Raw genomic sequence first — 15648 nt, 5'->3', positions numbered from 1 at the left:
CCTCCACTCTTGTGATACCTTGTGATGACAAGGTATGGTCTTTGCAATGGAAAGTATAAGGCTAGCGAAACTCTGCTTGGGGTTGAATGATTTGGTGAGGGTTAATCCAAGACCAAGAGGAGAAAGGGGATTGAAGACCATGGTGAAAGGTGGAATATATAAGTGTTGAAGGAGATGCTTTTTTCACAATGTTTATTAGAATGAAATTGGGAGTTCATCCAAGTCTAATGTTTGTGAATCAGCTCAAAGGCACAGAGGTATTGAGTTGTGAGACCCCGAGAGATGGACTCATAGTACGTTAAGCTGCAGATGTAACAAGCTGTGGTATCTAGATTGAAAAAAACTGAGTGAATCAAGGATGTAACTTTTGGGGTATTTGTACAATAAAATTGCAGGGGCCTAAAGTGAAAGCATTAGAGAAGATGGCCTGGTCATGAATGACGTTAGGACAACTCTCAGTTGGTTCCAAAAATGATTAGGCATTGAGGATGCTATAGAGTTGTGCAGATCTACAGCACAAAGCCATTGAGTCTGTGGCTGTCAAAACAAACCACCTGACTCTTCTAATCCCATTTCAATCACTTGGCCTTGTATGCCTTGGTATCTTAAGTGCACATCTAAATGCCTCTTAAATGTTAGAGGATTTCTGTCTCTACCACCTTTTTTTACAGGCAGTGAGTTCCAGACACCCATCACCCTCTGGGTAAAAACATTTTTCTTCACATCCCCGCTAAACCCCGCCATGCCTTATCTTTTTAAACCTTTTGTGCATGGTCATTGATCCCTCTGCTAAGGGGAAATATTTCTTCCCACTGCTGTCTATGTCCATCATCATTTTATACATCTCAACCAAGACACCCCCTCAGTTTCCTGCACTCCAACAAAAACAACCCCAGTCTGTCCAATCTGTCTTTTATAACTAAATAAGGAAATTTTAATGTCCTGGTAAATCTCCTATGCACCTTCTCCTGCGCAATCACTTCCCTCCTATAATTTTGGATTTTGCATACAATACTCTACCCGTGGCCTAACCAACTTTCTACATAGTTCCTGTATAATCTCCCTACTCTTAAAGTCTGTGCTTTGGCACTTAAATAATTCTTAAATTCTGCACAATATCTATGTGTTCTGCCACCTGTCAAAGGACTGGTGGACATGCGCACTCTGAGACTCAGTGCTTCCCAGGGTCTGACTGCTCATCACGTATTCCCCTAACTTGTTTTTCCTGCCCAAGTGCATTATTTCACACTTATCCAGATTTGAATTCAATTTTCTACTGATTTGGCCCATCAGACCAGCTGTCTACAATCTTACTGTAATCAAGTTTTGTATTATCTGCAAACTTACTGATCAGCCCTACTGCATTCAAGTCCAAATTGTTTCTACGTACCAAAAACAGTAATGCATGATGAGCCTCGCACGAACACCCCTTAACCGTCATCTGCTTCCTGCCACTTGGACAATTTTGGATCCAATGAAACAAGTTTCTTTGAAATCTATTGGGCTTTTAACTTCACTATCAGTTTTTTGCATGTGGGATCTTGTCTAAAGCCTTGCTGAAGTCTAAGTAGACTATTTCAAAAGCATTGCCTTCATCTATACACACCTGGTCATTCTTTGAACAACTCAATTTGATCACGCTGCCTGCTGTTGATTTAGATGCTTTTCCAGCAACTTTTGTTTTTGTTCTTGATTGATCCTTGCCTACCTAACTGCAGATTAATTCAGTCCCTCAGAATTTGTTCCAACAGTTCCCTCACCAGATGGCTCAACTGACTGGCTTGTAGATTACTAGTTTATCCCTTGCTTCATTTTTTTTTTTGAATAATGGTACCACATTGGCTTTCCTCCAGCCCTCTAGCATCTCTCTTGTGAGCAGAGTGAAATGGAAATTGTTTTAGCAACATCCCTGCTATTTCCTGTCTTGTCAAACACTTCAGATACATTTCGTCTGTTTTCTATTTTCTATTTTTATCCATTTTGAAGACTGGCAGACCAGAGATCCTGTTCTGTCTATGCTACTTCTTTTACGTATATCACAATTTTTGTCTTTTTCTCCCTGGTTTCTAGACCCATACTGTCCCTCTCCCTAGCGAACATCAATGCAGTATTAATTTAGAACCCTACTTAGGGGTTCCTCAAGTTTCACTCTCAGATTACCCATAGTGGTACTTAATGGGCCCAGTCTCTGTTTTCCTAGTTATCCTTTTTATCCTTAATGTACTTGTAAAATGACTTAGGATTTTCCTCTAATTTACCCGCAGTTATTCTTTCATGCTGTTTTTTTTTTGTCGGTCGGTCTCCTAATTTCCTTTTCAAGTTTTCCCCTCGAGCATTCTGTACTCCTAGAGCTTTTGCTGTTTTGAGCCCTCCATATCTGTGTTAAAGCATGTTGCAGGCTGCAAAGAGGAAGAAAGGAAAATGTATTATGGTGAATCACAACTTATGCCATTCGTGTCTTTGATAATGGTAATTTCAGTACTGTGGAGGGCATGGAAACATAATTCATAAGATTCAAACTAGGACTTGCATAAAGGAAAACACCTAGAAACTAAATGTGATAATTGACTTGGAGGGCAGGTAGATGGATGATATAAAATACGAAAGAACTGCGGATGCTCTAAATTAGGAACAAAAACCAAAGTTGCTGAAAAAGTTCAACAGGTCTGGCAGCATCTCCTTGGGGTCAGGGGCTGGAAATCAGAGTTAACATTTCAGGTCTGGTGATTCTTCATGAGAATTGATGGTAGCTGGGAAAATGTTGGCTATTATGCAGAAAATAGGGATGGAGTTAGGGTAGGGAGTAAATGATAGGATAGAGCCTGAAGAGAGAGAGAAGAGCAGTTGGATAGACAAAGGAGTTGATAATGATCTGGCTGGGAAGGTGATTGGTTGTTCATGGGGACTGTTAGCCTGCCTTTACACGGAACCTATTGTTAGTCACTATGTGATGACAAGGCCTGGTGTGTGGGGGTAGGGGGGCTAAGACATGGGAGAGTTTAGGCCCTAAAATTATTGAACTTGATATTGAGCCTGGAGGGCTGCAGGGCCCCCAAGTGGAAAAAGAGGTACTTTTTTCCAGTTTGCATTTAGCTTTGCTGGAACACTGCAGCAAGCCAGAGACAGATGTTGGCCAGACAACAGGTTGATATGTTAAAGTGGTAGGCGAACTTAGGGTCTTTTTTTTTTTTTTGCAGGCAGAATGTAGATGTTCTATGAAGTGGTCACCCAGTCTACGCTTCATTTCTCCAATGTAGAAGTGACCGCAATGTGAGCAGCAAATGCAGTCATCTAGATTCTGGGAACTGCAGGTGAAGTGCAGCTTCACTTGGAGGGTATGTTTGGGCCCTTCGATGGTGGGGAGGGAGGAGGTAAATGGGCAGGTGTTGCACCTTCACTGGTTGCAGGGGCCTTGGGCTGTGGGGGCTGGAAGAGTGGACTGGCAAATGTTTTCACAGCTACCATCTGTTCTGAGGAAGGGTCACCGGATTCAAAATGTTAACTCTCTTTTTCTGCCAGACCTGCTGAGCTTTTCCAGCAACTTCTGTTTTTGTTCCTAGATGGACAAGATGTTTGAAAGTTTTACTTTAGGAGACTGGTAGTTTTGAAAGGGAGTAGAGAACCATTTCAGCCTCAACATGGGTTAAGCTATGCTTATGGAAATCCAAGTTTGTGCAAAAATTGCAACTGTCATTTGCCATAATAGCACATCTTATGAACACACAATACACTCATGCTTGCAATCTTTCCTATTATTTGTCTTTTATTTTTGGGGTCTAGAGTCAACTGTGGTGAGTAACAAATCTACATGTCAGTTTGACTGGTCAGATAAATCCTCTCTGATTCTTTTTTTCCCTCTGACTTTTCTTTAACCCATCAGTCTCTTTACCCATTTTTTTCATCTCCCCACACCTGTGAAAACAGGAACAAAAGCAAAGTTGCTGGAAAAGCTCCGCATCTGTGGAGAAGAAAACAGTTAACGTTTCGGGTCTGGTGACCCTTTAGAAAATAGTATGCTTTAGGTGCTCATAGAATCCCAAAATGGTTGTGACATAGCAGGGGTCATTATGCCCACCATGTCTGTGCTTGAGTCATTTTTCTGGTGCCAATGGCCCCTCCTCTCTTTTTTAAAGTGCCCTTGCAAATTGTCCTAATCAGATAATCCACTTTAGTCAACACCATAGTCTTAATGTAGGTAATTAAGACTATCTGTTAGTCTTAAAGATTGAAAAAGCCTACCAGATCATTGATTACCAAGGAACTTTAAAATCATAAACTGTTCTGCATTGCCTTTAAAGCTTGTTTTTGCAAACACCAGGAAGGACCTTACTTAAGGGGAGTTTTTTGCAAAGTTGGTAAGATTGAGGTGGGTCATAGTCCACCAGAATGAGGACCTTGGAATGAGAGAATGTTGCTCCACCATCAACTGTGGGAAATTTTCCACAACTTCTGAACTCAGTAATGGATTCCTTCACTTTCTTAAATCTTAGTGAGGAAATCATCTCCATTAGATCACGTGATGCTCTTTAAACAATTTTTTGGAAGATTGTGTTTGAGATTTGGGATCCTCCTCTGAATGCAATGGTAGTTACACAGTTTGCTAAGAAATGATTCTCTACCTCTTCCATTTCCAGAACTGCATTTAAACAGCATTCAGTTTCTCACTGGAGAGAACTTTCTGATTCATGAGCCACTTCTTCCAGTGTGAATACCTCTCCACTGTTGTGTGAAAAAGTAAGGTTCCATGACCGAGTTAGTGAAGAAACAGCAAGAAATTGAGTCGGAATGTGGCCCAACCCATTGTCACCTCCCTGTCAGCATTTTTCCAAGTCCATAACTTGGAATTCAGTTTGGATGCATACATTGATACAAGTGAAACTCAACAAGTATCCCCCAAAAAAAGGTGTCTTTCATTTTTACCCTTTTCTCAATGTAAGATGTGAGTTTATGATCATCTTTATTGGTTATATTTATTAATCGGTAATTCTGATTTCTCATTTTAATAACTAAGTAACTTTAAGACTGTCTGTCTATGTTGTGATTTGATCGCTAGCTGATTAAATCAATTGGGTTGCAATTAATGTATTGTGAAAAATGCCAGTATGTTGTACAATATCTCTCTCAAGTTTCCTGAAATCAGACTCTTCTCCAAAGCAACAGGAAATGGCTTTGTGTCTTACCAAATAGAGTGCAACCACTTCACTGAAATGAGTTTGGCAGTTATTTCAAATACTATCGTGGGGAAAGTCTATTACACAATGGACAACAATACAAATTAAAAACTGAAGAAAAAGGGGAAGATTAAGTCAATACCTTTTTAGAAGCACAGTGACAGACCTTGTAACTAAGGAACAGCGGACAATCAATGCTATTTTTCAGAAGCCTGAATGACGGAGCATACTCAGGAATTCTAACCAACAGTTTTTAAAGATAAAATCCTTACTGTAAAGTTTTCCCATATATTTAAGATTGTGTACAGAGGTTCAGTGACATGCACTGGCAGCCATTGTATTTGTGGTGAGTCCAATTACAGATTCTGTTCAATGGTAACACCTAGGATGTTGATAGTGGGAGATTCCATGATAGTAATTTCATTGGTCAAGGGACAGTGGTTAGATTGCCTCTTATTGGAAATGGTCATTGTCTGGCATTTGTGTGAATCTCACTTGCCACTTTTAAGCCCAATGCTGGATATTGTCCAGGTCCTGTTTTATTTGAACATAGACTGCTTCAGATACTGAAGCATCTCAAATGGTGAAGAACATTGTGCAATCATCAAACTTCCTCATTTTCTGACCTTTATGATAGTGGGAAGGTCGTTGATGAAGCAGCTGAAGATGGTTGGGCTTAGGACACTAGCCTGAGAGACTCCTGCAGAGACATCTGGAGCTGAAATGATCACAGTAAACACAACTGTCTTCCTATGTATTAGGTATTACTTCAACTACTGGAGAATTTTCCCCTGATTTCCATTGACTCTAGTTCCCTAGAGCTTCTTGGTGCTAGACATAGTCAAATATGGCCACGATATCAAGGGCTGTCACACTGTTTGCGCTTGTGGAATTCAGCTTTTTTTTGTCATGACCAAGGCTATAGTAAGATATGGAGCTAAGTGGCTCTGGCAGAATTCCAACTGGGTATCAGTGAGCAGCTTATTGTTCAGTAATTGCTGTTTTATAGCTCTGGGGATGATAAATCTTGCATCGTTTTACTGATGATTAAGAATAGATTTGGGGCAGTAATTGGTCAGGCTGGATTTTTCCTGCTTTTTGTGCACAGGACATTCCTAGGCATTTTTCTACATAGATGCCAGTGTTATAGCTGTACTGGAACAGCTTAGCTCAGGGTCAGCCATTTTGAGAAAGAACTGCAGTTGCTGCAAATCATGAACAAAAACAGAGGTTGCTGGAAAAGTTGAGGTCTGGCAGCATCCGTGAAGAAAAAAATTGAAGCTAACATTTCATGTCTGGTTATGCTTCCTCAGAGCCTTTAATGGAGTATTGTCAGGCCCATTGCCTTTGCAGTAACAATGCCTCCAACCATTTCTTGATGTCACATAAGATGAATAGAACTAGCTAGAGGCTGGTATCTGTAATGCTGGGGACTACTGGAGGAGGCCAACATGGATGATCTAGTCAGCACTTCTGGCTGAAGATTGTTGCATATGATTCAGCATTTTCTTTTGTCTGATCTGATGGGTTCTTCCATCATTTTGAGGTGTAGCTCGCTCCTCCGGTGAGTTGTTTGACTATACACCACTATTCATCTCTGGATATGGCAGGACTGCAGAGCTCAGATTTGATTTATTGCTTGTGGAATTGGCAGCTTTGTCTATGATTTACAGCATATGCTGTTTCGCATGCAAGTACGCCTGTTTGGTAACTTCAACAGGTTGACACCTCATTTTTAGGAATGCCTGTGCTGCTCCTGGCATGCCCTTCTGCACACTCCTCTGAACCAGGGTTGATGCCCTGGCTTGATGGTAGTCGTAAAGTGGGCATATACACGGCCATAAGGTTGCAGGTTGCATTGGGAATACAATTCTACTGTGTTGATGACGCACCTTGCAGATATTGAAATATTATAGCATCTCCAAAGTTTTTCCCATTCAGCACTGATTGTGTTATTTAGCACTGAGATATTATCAAAGTGAAGGTGGGACTTAATATTCGCAAGGACAGTGGTTTCTCTTATCGATACTGTTATGGGCAATGCATCTGTGGCTGGCAGATTGAGGATGAAGTCAGGTTTTTTTTTCCCTCATTAGTTCCCTCTCTGCCTGCCACAGATCTAGTCTAGCCAGTTATATCTTTGTAGGACTCGGCCAACTCAATTAGTGCTGCTGCCTAGCCACTCTTGGTGATGGACATTGAAATCCCCCATCCAAAATAAATTCTGCTCCTTTGACACCCTCAATGCTTCATCTGAGTGTCGTTCAACATGGAGTAGCACCGAGTAGTCAACTGAGGGAGGATAGTACATGGTAATCGGCAAGAGGTTTCCTTGCCAATGTTCGTCTTGATACCATGAGACCTCATGGTTTCCAGAGTCAATGTTGAGAACACTCATGGTAACTCCTCCCAACTATCCTCAGCTGGGCCTATCCTGCCATTGGGACAGGATATATTCAAGAGTGATGGTGTCGGAGTATAGTCATACACATGGAAGCATGCCTTTATGAAATGTCAAGCTGTTGCTCTCCCAGTTTTGGAACTAGCCCCCAGATTAACATCACAGTTCTTACTATTATCATTTCAGGTACCGAGGTCAATGTTAGATGGTCTGTCCAGTTTACTTTCTTTTGAGATTTATTGTGATCGTTATAAACAAGTGATTTCTAGGGCATTTCAGAGCGCAGTTGAGTCAACCATGTTGCTGTAGGTCAGGAGTCACATGTAGACCAGACCAGGTAAGGATAGCAGATGGTTTTTCCAGCCATCACCAGTGGTTCCATGGTCCTCATTAGACAAATCTTATTTAGAAATCTCTTGAAATAAAATTCCACCATCTGCATGGGGTGTGGGTGCAGTTCCATTATTGCCTATCCATAATGGCTGTTGAGCAGATAATTTGAGCTGTCTTTTTCAACCACTATAAATTGTTCAGTGTAGGTACATCTGATATGGCCTTAGGAAAGGAGTTGCAAAAGTTTGGCCCAATGACAACGAAGGAGCATATTTCCAAGTCAGTATGTTATGTTACTCGGAAGGGAACTAGTGCTGTTCCTGTGCACTTGCTGCTATTTCCTCAAGGTCACAGGTTAGAAGGTCTTATCGAAGGAACTCTGGTAACCCGGTATTATGTATCTTGTAGATTAGTACATTTCTACAATGGTGTACTGTTGGTGGGGAACATGAATGTTTAAAGTGATGAATAGTGTGCCAATCTAGAATTTTATCAGCTGAAACCTGAATGCAGCTTTTGGGTTTAACCTGCTCATTATCTGTGGAGTTGAGAAATGGAACTGAACATTATGCAATCCTCAGTGAGCATGCCCTCTAACTTTAAGTTGAAAGGAAAGTCATTGATGAATCAGCAAAACATTTGGACATAGGAGTTCTTCAAAGTGAAGTACTGCAGTGGTGGCTGAGAGCTGAGATGATTGTCATGCAATAACCACAAATATCCTCCTTTTTGGTGCTTGGTTATCGCTCCGGCCAGTGACAGCATTGACTTCACTTTTACCAGGATACATCAATCAATCAAATGCTGCCTTGATGTCAAAAGTAGTTACTCTGCCTTCACCTCTGGAACTTTCTTTTCCAATAATGGAAACAAGTACATTGTAAACAAAATGTTTGCTCACATACATTAGAATCGCACCCAAGAATTACACTTCAAAGGCATATACCATTTTTTTGATCAATTTGAAAACTATTACATTTAGTTAACTTGGCTGATTCAGTCAAATATCTTATTGGCTAAAAGATAACTGTATTGCGTTCAAATCCCTGTTTCAGAATGGACCCTGCTAACTCAACGACATTGTAACAGTCCACTATAAATTCAAAATAATCGAGGCTTGTTTCAAGCCTTTTATATAATCCTGTCACTAAATTATGATTTTCCTATCATGGTGCATTTCGTAGTCTAAAATTATTTTATTCAATGTTGTTCTTGCTCCAGGAAAGAGATCCTAAATTGTCTGTCTTTATTTCAGTGATTAATCAAAGTTAGGAGCATTAGTTCTGGTGAATTTCCCCATTTCTGGGTCAATTAACATATTCATAGTGGAATTTCTTGGAGTGTTCCCCGGTCTATTTAATCCTGAGACAAAGTTCTGACTCCACATTCTTTTTGTCACAAATATCATCTGCGTCCACCTCCTTAACTAACATTCCTTGTGACTGTTCCTACCTCCGTTTATCTGCTGATGAAAAATACTCTACATTTCCGTATAAGCAGACTAAGCTATAATCCGTGCTCCAGTCAGCCTGTCACCTCCATGAACGTGATCTCATCCCAAACTGCCCATATCTAAACCCACCACCAATTTGTATTCACCCATCATTTTCCCTGTACTTGCAGAGCTACATTGGCTTTCAATCCTTCAGATCTGAAGTTTAAAAGTCTTTTTTTTAAATCTTTTGTTCATATCCCTCCATGATCTCTCTCACCACCACCACTGCTTCCACCCTCCACCCCATTCTGTGGTGATCTTTAAAATAAATGCACTAAGAAAGTAGCTCAGACTCCATCTAGCATATTCATGCCCAGCTTGAATAATTTTGCTTTAGACTACTTGATATACTTTGGTCAAAATTATAACATTTGATTGAATTAAACAGCAGGAACACCACAATTCAATTCAACTTAAGCATTATTTATCAGAGACAATATAGATTCAGTGGGACAAAGATGAAAAGATGGATTATTGACACAATCTTATCATGAACTGTTATACCTAAGTATGATGGGATAACTATTCTTTTTTCTCTTTTCCCACTCCTTTTGATTTTACTAGATTTTTCTAAATTCTAAAAGTAGAATGCTCTAGCGTCAATTCAATATGTATATAGCTATGTGCAGTTTTTAAGAGTTAAGCCAGGCAGGCATTCTTGAGTTAAAGACTGTAAGAGTTAGCTTTATGGCACTAAAGCCAACTTGGGTAAAAGAATTCACGTTAAAAGTGTGCAAGTCTGTCTTACTTCCTACTGACACATGCAGACTCATCACAATTGGATACCCACAAACCACGTAAAACTAGGTAAATAAAGCAATTAGATAAGATGTTCAGACAAAACTATAAAATGGAAAATATTGACAACTTATTTTGTAATGAGCCTTGTTCTCTTGTACATATTCTGTATTTCAAATGATAACGTGTTGAGTTGCAGGTGAACTTGGGATTTTATGGTAAAACACGTTCACTTAAAACCGAAAACATTTTAAAGCATTTCGAAATTGGTCATATTTTGAGTAAGGTGGGGGACACAATAAGAATTTAACCGAGGGACATCAGAAAAATGAGTCTTAAAGTATGAGTGAAAATGCAAATGGTGAGATATAGAAAATCCACACTTACTTGATTTCTCTTTCAGGTTTTACCAAGTATAACTTATGCACTTTGGATATTACAGTAGCCTTTCTGAAAGGCTGCAAGGTGTTTGACAAAAATTAGTGCATTCAGACATTGCACTTGAGAAGATGAAACAGTGTGTATAAGACATGGAGGGAGACAGTGACCAATTGCCATAGGGAAAGAGGGAGAAACATGGAGAGGAAACAAAATTGAAAAGAGAAGTAGGTTGGGGGATAATGTAGAACATAAAAGGGTGAAAAATGAGGCAGTGGTAAGAGAAAGGAAAGGATAGCAAACTCCCTCCGGAAGAGACAAGGGAAGTGCCTCATTGGATGGGCATTTTCCAATAGTCAATATTGTTTCACAGCAGGGATGATTTTGACATTCCTTTTCAAATGACTTTGATAATCACATACTTTGGAATAGCGCAGAGCGTAACTTCAGTATTAGAATTAGTGCTTGAGGGACAACAAAGTCCGATCCATATCTCTCAACTATTGGTTGTGGTGGTGTAAAATACATCAGGGCTATGACTTTTTTAGATGCCCTTTATTCAGTTTGAGGGGGAGAAAATCCTGAACAGTGCAATTCGTGTTTTTCATGTTGACGCAAGTTCAGATCTGCAAATCTGAGGCCCCAATTGGGTGAAGCTGACTTTAGCAATTCTTGAATTAACAAAAGGTTACATTTTAGCTTTTCTTATTCCAAAAAAATTGTGATCGTGTGAGAGGTGCCTATATAATTTGCTCTCAAATGGTGTCTTTGTACAGGAATTCAAAACTGAAACAAAGAAGTAGAAAGGTTGTAGGGATTGAGCTGGGGAGTGAAAATGACCAGATGGCAAAGGAGAGAAAGCACAACAAAAGAGGTTGCGAGATGTTACTTGGCAGACTGTGTATTCTTGCTATACATGGAAAATGCTTTTGGTAAGTAGAACTTGAACAAGAAATCCTTGGATTGCAGCAGTGAAAGTTTCCACAAATCTGATTGTCAAACCAAGAGGTGGCCAAAAGGAGCCTTGACAAATCCAAAATATGAGAGGCAAGGAGAGAAATGATGTTTCGGGTTTCTTGACAGTTTATTTTGGATGATTGCTGCTGCGGAGTTTGGTGAAGAGTTGGTGCTGAGGAATCCAATGGAAGAAGCAAATAAAAAATTTTGAAATGCAGGCTTCATGTGCACCATACAGAGTGCATAATGAAGGTCAGCAATGGTTGTTTGTTGTCAGAATGCATTTGGAGATGTGGCCGCACTGTAGCGAGAAGAGCTCTAATTGAATAAAGTCAGAACTTGCATTGCTATAGTTAGTCTTGGTTTACTAACAGCTTTATTTAGCCACAGACAGCAATTCAGCAGTGGTATGGAATCAGTCAAGATGGTGAGACAAAGGCACAACAAGGTACCATTTTTGACTTTAGTTCCAATCATTCCAGTGCTGTGCCAGAATGTAAATTTTATTGGAAGATTTTAAACATGCTGTTATGAGAGAGATGATAGATTTAGAAGGTGGCAGCATGATGAAGTTCTTTGGAAAGAATAGAGATTGATGTATGAAGACAGATTTAGGAACAGATGTGAAAAGTGTGTGAGGCAATGACGACAATTCTGGATGGGAGGACAACCATATGTGAGAAGGTGCAACTATTAACAATATAAGATAATGTAAGTTCCAGGAAGGAAGGTTGCATGTTAAGTACTTGAATGGGAATAGGATCTAGAGAACTTGTGGTTCCTGACCAAAGGAGCTTTTGGGATGGGGAGGGAGCAGTGACATGTTATTAGTAATGGTCTAACAATCAAACACTCATCAGAGACTGAGTAATTCCATGATTTACTTTATTTAAGACATCAAAATGGATAACTTTTAACATAGGCATTATAGCACAGCAATTAATTTCTGCATGTTCAGCTTTACTCAGACTAATTGGTAAGTGAATTCACAGCATTGTACATACACAGCACCTGGAGTCCTTAAATGTAAATACCCTGAAAGACACAGTATACATTCCAACATTCCTCTTCTTTCCAGAAGATTGTTTTAATTATTTACAAAACCAAGTGAGCCAATGAATCTTTAGAAAGTGTCGGTAACTTGCTGTAACATCCAGATTATCTGGATGTGCCATTGATTTGCTAAAGTTATTGAAGTTATTATTTCTCATTTCTGTCTGTAAATCGTATCTTAGTTAGGACTGGGAGGTGATTGGGAAACTGGAATAGCCCTGACTTGTCCTTGTTTCCATCTCAAAGTTGAGCCACCATTTGTAGAGAACTTTGGATGTTGGTTCTGAGCACATTGTCACCATAACCAGTTGTCATGCACCTTCTGTGGGATCTTGGATGTGAACTCGTTGTCCGACCTGGGTGTGTAATGAAATTCTTGAATATCATGTTGCAAAGATTCTGGTACAAGAACCTGCGTTCCTTTAAAAATGACTCTAAAGGAGACAATTAGCTCATTCTGAAAAGGCCAGTGAGTCTCATTCATTCATCAGTGTGCTGAACTCAATGATCCATGCTTCAATAAAAATTTTCCATAGTTTCTATAGTGTGGAATCATTTGCTGTTTATTCTTGCCATTGTGGGAAATGTCTCAAGTCAGTTTGGAGAATATTTTCAAGTTCAATGGCAATAAAGTCAACTTGCAGGTGCAACTTTTTGTTTTCATCAGTTTGAATGGATGTGATGTGGCCATCAGGTTACCTAGCTTATATTCAAACTCATAGTCATAGCCTTGGATCTTTAGCGAGAGAAACTATAATCCTGGCGATCCACTGTTCAATGGTATTATGCTTTGTCACTACCACAAATTACCTACTAAATAAACATATATACGGAAGTGCAGCACTCTCTGAAAACTACAGCTTATGTTCTGTGTTCAGTGTTTTTGTGTATTTGGACTGCAATCAGAGCTTCCAAAGCAGATGTGATTATTTTTATTTTTGTGATACCCATGCTCCCAAACTTTTCTGTGAGGTATCTGTCTCCCTTGCATTGTAAAATTGATGCTTCCACTGCTGTTTCATTGCAAGAGACACTGCCATTGGAAATGCACAGACTTTCTCAATAATTCCTCTTGTGATGAGGCTTGTGTTACTGCATATCCATAGTGTGTCAATGGTCAAACTTGCATTCTCGTTCAAATACAATTTTCCAGCTTTCGTGAAACTGATTTTTATGAAAAAATTCTAGACGTTCCAATCTAAAGTAACAAATTGAAACATTAGCCAAAGTTTCTGAGCTTAGTTTGTTAAATTGTGTCTGATTCTATGGATTGTGACTAGACTAAGTTAGCACCATGCTGGCACACCTGTAACTGCTGGTCCAGAAGTTTCCATGATGTGGAAAAACTTCCAGTTGGATTGATCACATTGATTAATCCAACCCCATTGACCATGCACAAGGAATTAGTGAATTACCATATGCTGACAGTATTACATTCATAAGTCATGTCTGCCCACATCTGTGGGTACAACTTACTTTCACAGGAGTAGTATATTGGCACTTGCTGCTGGGTCGATAACATAGTCACCAGTTTTCTGAGGTAACTAATTTCAATTTTTGCAAACATTTTGGATAGTTTGACCTGCATGTTTTCAACAAGGTTGACAGTATGAACTGTGTGGAACTACTGTTATTTGTATCCTCATGAAAGCCACCAGATTCTGGTTCGTCAATCTCTCCATGTATACTTCTCTGAAGGGGCACAAAATGGTTTTTATTGTAGCCTGGAGCAACTCCCTGTGCATAGATTATTTATGTCAGTGCACGGCTCTCAGTACTGCGTCAGTCATTGCTCTTGTGCACTGCCTTTATCAATGGCATTTTGTGCCACATGACTTATAAAATTGGTTGAAAGCTGGGCATTTATTTGATGCATACAGATTGCCACACCTTACACTGTCTAGTTCTTTTTGGGTACTATAGTGATGGATTCGGGCATCAAGTTCATACCCATTGTAAGCTTTCTTGACCTGTGGTGATTGTTCTTATATTTATGCCTATCCATCAGTAGCTGCTTGATGTTCTAAGTCTTCAGCTTGTTTAGCAAATATCATTTTGGAATCCTTACACCTGGAAGAATGTGAGTAATTCTGTTCAAGTTCCATTCAGAAAAGTCAAATAATGAGACTTTTTATCATGTCAGTTCATGAAGTGGTCTATGGATTCTTTTAGGTTTCTGTCTAAATAGCATGAATTCTAGCTGATGAATAAAGAACTTTCACTTCACCTCGACAGATGGATTAGAGTGACAGCCCTTAAGAGCACATTAAGCCTGCATTTGACTGAGTGTGGAATCAAGTAGCCTTAGCAAAACTTGATTCCATGGGTATCAAGGGGCAAACTCTCCGGTGGTTAGTCATACCTGACACACAGGAAGATGGCAGTAATTGTTGGAGGATAATCCTCTCAGCTCCAGGACATCTCTGCAAGAGTTTCTCAGGGTAGTGTCCATCTTCAGCTGTTTGATCAATGATATTCCCTGCATCATAAAGTCAGTGTGGATGTTTGCTGATGATTACACAATGTTCAGCACCATGCGTGACTCCTCAAATACTAAAGCAGCCCATGTTCAAATGAAAGAACATCTGGACAATATCCAGGCTTGGGCTGACAAGTGGCAAGTGACACTTTTGCTATACAAATACCAGGCTATGACCATCACTAATAAGAGACAATCTAACCACCACCCTTGACATTCAATGGTGTTACCATCACTGCCTGCCATCAACGCCCTGGGTGTTGTCTTTGACCAGAAACTCAACTGAACTTACCACATTAACACAGTGGCAACAAGAGCAGGCCAGCAGCTAGGAATACTGGGGCTAGTAACTCACCACCTGACTTTTCAAAGCCTGTCTGCCATCTACGAGGCACAAGTCAGGAGTGTGATGGAATACTCCCCACTTGCCTGGACAAGTGCAGCCCCAACAACACTCAAGAAGCTTGACACTACCCAGGACAAAGCAGCCTGCTTGATTGGCACTACATCTACGAGTATTCACTCCCTCCACCACCGCCACGTAGTAGCAGTAGTATGTATTATCTACAAGATGCACTGCAGAAATTCACCTAAGATCTTCAGACAGCACCTTCCAAACCCTCGACCACTTCCATATAGAAGG

The sequence above is a fragment of the Stegostoma tigrinum genome, chromosome 8 (assembly GCF_030684315.1).
Source record: "Stegostoma tigrinum isolate sSteTig4 chromosome 8, sSteTig4.hap1, whole genome shotgun sequence".
Taxonomy (NCBI): Eukaryota; Metazoa; Chordata; class Chondrichthyes; order Orectolobiformes; family Stegostomatidae; genus Stegostoma; species Stegostoma tigrinum.
The sequence above is the reverse complement of the archived record's forward strand: the minus strand, read 5'-3'. Positions refer to the sequence as shown.